Raw genomic sequence first — 6000 nt, forward strand, 5'->3', positions numbered from 1 at the left:
TTTTGAAAACTAGACCCTTTAACACGTTCATCCAGGGGTGTACTGTGTATTTTAACCGTACAATTTTTGAATAGATCTAAGCAAAGCAGTAGGAAAAAAATTACGATTTTCATTTTTTGGGCAATTGCGTCAATTTAAAAACAAGTTTTTTTTTTGTACAGCACACATATAAATGAAGACTTTCACCCCAAAATGGATACCCCTGTTTGTCCAGTGTTCAGAAACATACCTATTGTGGCCCTAATTTACTTACAGGACACATGGCTAGGCCTATAATGAAAGGAACACCCGTTGAATTTCAGGGTACAACTGAATAAATTCCAGGTCCCATTGCTCACTTATAGAGCCATTGAGCGGCTAAAACGATAAGGAACCCCCTCAAATGACCCCATTTTGAAAACTAGACCCCTTAGCAAATTCATCTAGGTGTGTACTGCGTATTTTGACCCCACAGTATTTGACTGAATCTTATCAAAGCGGAAGGAAAAAATTATGATTTTCAATTTTTTTTGAGAATTTTTTTCAATTTAAAAACAGTTTTTTTGTACAGCGTACATAGGAGTGAAGACGTTCACCCCAAAATGGATACCCCCGTTTGTCCCGAGTTCAGAAACATACCCATTGTGGCCCTAATCTACTTACAGGACACATGGCTAGGCCTATAATGAAAGGAACACCCGTTGGATTTCAGGGTACAACTGAATAAATTCCAGGCCCCATCGCCCACTTATAGAGCCATTGGGAGGCCAAAACGATAAGGAACCCCCTCAAATGACCCCTATTTTGAAAACTAGACCCCTTAACAAATTGATCTAGGGGTGAACTGCATATTTTGACCCCACAGTATTTGAATGAATCTAAGCAAAGCAGAAGGAAAAAATTACGATTTTCAATTTTTTTGGCAATTTTTTCAATTTAAAAACAGTTTTTTTTGTATAGCGTACATAGGAATGAAGACTTTCACCCCAAAATGGATACCTCTATTTGTCCTGAGTTCAGAAACATACCCATTGTGGCCCTAATCTACTTACAGGGCCCATGGCAAAGCCTATAATGGAGGGAACACCCGTTGGATTGCAGGGCACAACTGAATAAATTCCAGGCCCCATTGCTCATTTGTACGGAATAAAAATTGACTCCCTAAAAATAACGCCAGCCCCCCCAGACATACACTCACTGTGCGCCCTTTTCGGCTTTCCCAAATCTTAGATAAAAGTAATAATGTGAACTGTGTGGTATTTCCGAAGACAGGGGTAATTACGGAGGCTGGTTGGAATGGGCCCATGGGGCCATAAAACCCGGTATCCCCCCTCCTTTCATGCTTTTTGGGGGTAATTTCTTGACCTCAGTGGTGGGTATAGGGTGTAAAAAGTAGCGTTTCGTGAGTCTTCGTAAGCTTGCGGAGGTGCGGCGGTCTCACACAGAAGGCGCTCAACAAGCTGCTCCTTGAACTGCAGGAAGGCAAGCGTTCCCGGGGCTTCTTGTAAAATACGTATTACAGGTAGCGGTCTGAATAACGTCGGGCTCACGCAGCCGTAGGCGGAATCCGCTTGCGGAGGCCCGCAGCGGATCCCATCTGTGAGCTTGGCTGTGACCCTGTGTACGGCCGCGTAATGTACTACGCATAACTGCGTACTCACCAGGCGGTCATGCGCAGTACACCTTTTTTCTGTTTGTATTTCCTGCACCGTATCTTAGCGATGATGCGGGTACCTGCAGCCCGTATACAATGGGCTCTACACTGCGGATAGCCGCGGTAAAATAGAACCTGCTGTGTTCTCTTTTCTGCAAGTGGATTACACAATTCCAGCCCACTAATGTGAGCGGAATTGTGTAATCCAATGCGATAGATCTGCATATTACTGCGGATCAGATGCATGCGGAATCCGTAATTCCTATCCGGTCATGTGAGACCGACCTATGTTAGATTGCTACTTTTTTATTACGTGACCAGGGACCGCTCAATTAGGCCACTCGTCACTGCTCCAGACTCTCGGCGACTGTTGGTCGCTGAGAGCAAGGAGATTTTAAGTTTCCTGGCCTCCCTGACTCCTGCGCATGTGTCCGGCATTTTGCTGGCGGTCGCATGTGCAGAATCCGGGTAAGTTCATGGAGGAGGATCGCGTCGGGGTGCAAATACGGAGGCCTGCGGTAAAAAGTTTCATCTCCTCTCACCGATCGCATCGGTGAGGGGAGATGAAACTTCAATTTTTTTTAAACCTTTACGTGATCGCCATTATCCATTGTATAACGGCGAACACGTGACAAGGAAACGTGGTCCCCCGTGAAATCTCCAGCCTCTTGGCTCAGTTTTGTAGCCAGGAGCAGGGAGAATTTCAATTATCCTGGCAATCCACAGCTTTTGCGCATGCGTCCGCCATTTTGGCGACGGGCGTGTGCGCAGAAGCTGGGGTAAGGTCTGTGGGTAAATCCGGGGGCCTTATGTATGTACTTTCATCCTCCCTCACGGATATGATCTTTTAAACTTTTTTAAACTTTTTTTAACTTTTTTTTTTAACTTTTTTACACTTTTTTTAACTTTACATGATCACTGTTATCCATTGGGTAACAGTGATCATGTCCCCGGTATAATCTCTCTGCTCCTGGCTACACATGGCAGCCAGGAGCAGAGGGATTTTGAATTTCCCGGCGCTCTAGCCCCTCTGCGCACACGCCTGATGTCAATCATCGGGCGCAATGCGCAGAGGGGGCTTCGGGTCCCGGAACACCGGGAATTGGCGGACCTGAGGTGAGTATTTTCACCTCCCCTCATGGATCGGATCCATGAGGGGAGGTGAAACTTTAACTTTTTTTTTACTTTTTGAAACTTTATCCATTGGATAGCGGCGATCATGGGGCCGGGGACTGCTCACCACGGTCCCCGGTAACATCTCCTGGTTCCCGGCTACCTTCAGGAGCCGGGAGCCAAGAGATTTTGAATTTGCCAGGGGCTCCCGGGTTTCTGCGCATGACATCATCATCTGTGCGCATGCGCAGAAGACCGGTGGCGGGTCCGGGAGGAGAGGATCTTCAGCGGGCAGCGCGGAGAAGGCGGGTGAGTATTTTCATCAGGGTAGCTGAATATCTAACTTTTTTTGTACTTTTTGCAACTTTTATGCTGATCGCATTGCTGGGGGGGGGGGGGGGTCCCCACTGCCCAGGATGACAGCTCCATGCTGTCGGCTACCTGTGGGCACCGACAGCATGGAGCTGTCACGTCCATAGCCCAACTATAGCAAACTATAGCAGACAAGATGACAGAAGCAGGAGACCAACAGAGGCAGACTAGCTAGCACACTGAGGGAAACCAATAACTGGCAGTGATTGCAAGTCTCTGCCCTACCTTTAAACAAAAGCCTCCGCCCAGGGGCAGAGTAAGGGTGACAGTCAACTCCCAACGGAACACAACAAAAGGGAGCTCGTGCACGGCAGCTGCACTCACAGGTGCACTCCACCAGCACCATGCCGCCCACGCTGGCTAGCCACCCGCATCCCCGGCAGCCGGACAACAAGCTGGGGGGAGGCGCCCCGACCGCGGGACCCCGCACACCGCCGCCCCTGAAAGAGACCAACAACCGCCGCATGGTAACAGAAGGGTCCTTTATGTTGGTTTGTCCTGGGTATTTTGTGTATTCAAAATGGCTGATTCCTTTGTTTTATAACTATTATTCCTAATTCTACTGAATAATTTTCTTTAGCACAGATATTTATATATACTGTATAGATATTGCTGTCGCCTTCCTGTTACAGGCTTTTTACTAGTATTGTAATATGTGTAGGCAGGGCTCATTGACTACATTTCACATAAATTAGAATATCTGTACCTTCACACGATTTGATCTAAGCACAAAAATAAGACATTAAAATGATTTTCCCATTTTAATAAATGTTGAAAGACCATTTTTAATTTTTATCCTCTAGGTCTCCTTTAACCTTTGGGCTAAAAGGCAGATTACAGGCTGCCATTCACATTACTGTATATTTCTCCGAAGATCAATAATGTGTTTGCAGGTCATCAGCAAAGTCAGATGATGACAAACCAATCATTTGTTTCCTTGATGTAAGAGATCTATTACTGTGCAGATTGAGTACTGATAGTGGATGAGAACTACTGAAAATACAAACACTAAAGGATAATAAATCAACAGCTAGGGCAATATCATTTATTCTTTGCCTGTATAGTATATTTGATAAGATCAGTCAGTTAAGAACACCTGGTCATGTTCTCTGAATAATTTTACCAGAATAAAAAGCCCTTTTAAAAAAGCATTGAAAAAATGTCAAATATATTATGAAACATGAAAATAAATGTAAATAAAAATATGAGGTTCTATAATACAGCTAATAGAAATTAGAATAAGCTGTAAGAACAGTGATATGTTCATATTTACACTAGGGTTAAATAAGTTTTACTTTTCAGACAAATCTCATTATTAGGGTTTAGTCAGATGAGTAAATTTTTCACGCATTAAAAAATCATGTGACCGGGTCCATTTGCACTCATGTCCTAACTTTTGCAGGTATGAATTTTAAATGCGTTTAAAAAACGTACATGTGGAAAGCATTGGTTCTAATCGATGCAAATCGAAAATGCGCCTGTACATGCGTGAAAAATTTGCTCATCTGACGGAGGCTTTATACTGTTTTGATCATAAAGAACATTTTATGTTTAAACTGCTTATTAGCGTTGAATAGCATCATCATACAACATTTAGTGAACAATTTTTCCTTGCACTCACTCTTAGGGCTCAGTCAGATGAGCATTTTTTTTGCGCACCTAAAAAAATGTGCTCCACGCATGTTCAAAATGCGCATAACTGAAGCTGCATGCCTATTGCTTTCAATGGGGCCGATGCTACTGCCGCCCCATTGAAAGCAATGGGATGCAGGCAACCCCACAGTGATTTTCGGGGAAGGGCTTGAAATATAAGCCCTCCCCTAAAAATCATCCCTAACTGCTGTAAAAAAAAAAATATATATATATATATATATATATATATATATATATGTACACATATACACATATATATGCATACACACATCACCTCTCCGCCGCTGTCGTGGCTCCACCTCCTTAAAGTGCTTGGTCTCATTGGCTGAGCACTGAACGACGGCTGAGCGCTGCCTGTGATTCGTCACAGCGCTCAGCCAATCAAAGACATCACTTAGCCATTTATTGAATTCATTCACTCATGGAACAAACATTAAATCCAATATAATTGTCCATAATCTTATAGCGTGTCAGTGTCACTAATTATTATAAAACTTTTTAAAACGTTTAGTAGTAACCTGTCTCTGTATATGTAATAAAATTAAAGGAGAAAAGGTATACAAAAGAAAAGAAGGAGAAAAGTAGAAAGAGAAGAAAAAAGAAAAGGGGGAGAAAAGATAAGCATCATTTTAAGACTGGTTAGTATAGTAACACAATTCTGCTTGCTGAACTACTGAGCTGCACTGTCCAATCTAATAAGAAATGTTGTCAATATCAATGCTGAAAATGTGATATTAATAATATCACCCTTATTCATAAAGCATGTACCTCCAGGTTTCCCTTCTGTCACCCTATAGAAGTACCTGGTCACTTGACTCATTGGTTACCACCACCAAGAACAATGGTGGCTGTAATCCTGTCTCTGTCTTACATCAGTCCTTTGGGTTACCTACACAATGACTAAAGACTCCACTGGTGTGCAAATGCGCCCAAAAATAGAGCATGTTCCACGTTTTTTGTGCAAGCGAACTGGGTGCGCAAAAAATAATTCGGTGAGAATGAACCCATTGAAAAGCATGGGCTAAATGCTCTGTGGAAGGGGCAGGTATACACGCCTGTCTGAAGCCACCCTAAAACATCTGCATGCAATGTGTAGAGAATAGAACGAGCCCATTGATTTCAATGAATTTGTTTTTATGAGTGTGTTTTGCGCACGCATTTCTCGCGCGTGGAAAAAAATAGGACTTGCTCTATTAACCAATGTTTTGTGTTGCAAGGGCCCCATAGAA

Source organism: Eleutherodactylus coqui, chromosome 1, assembly GCF_035609145.1.
Source record: "Eleutherodactylus coqui strain aEleCoq1 chromosome 1, aEleCoq1.hap1, whole genome shotgun sequence".
Lineage (NCBI taxonomy): Eukaryota > Metazoa > Chordata > Amphibia > Anura > Eleutherodactylidae > Eleutherodactylus > Eleutherodactylus coqui.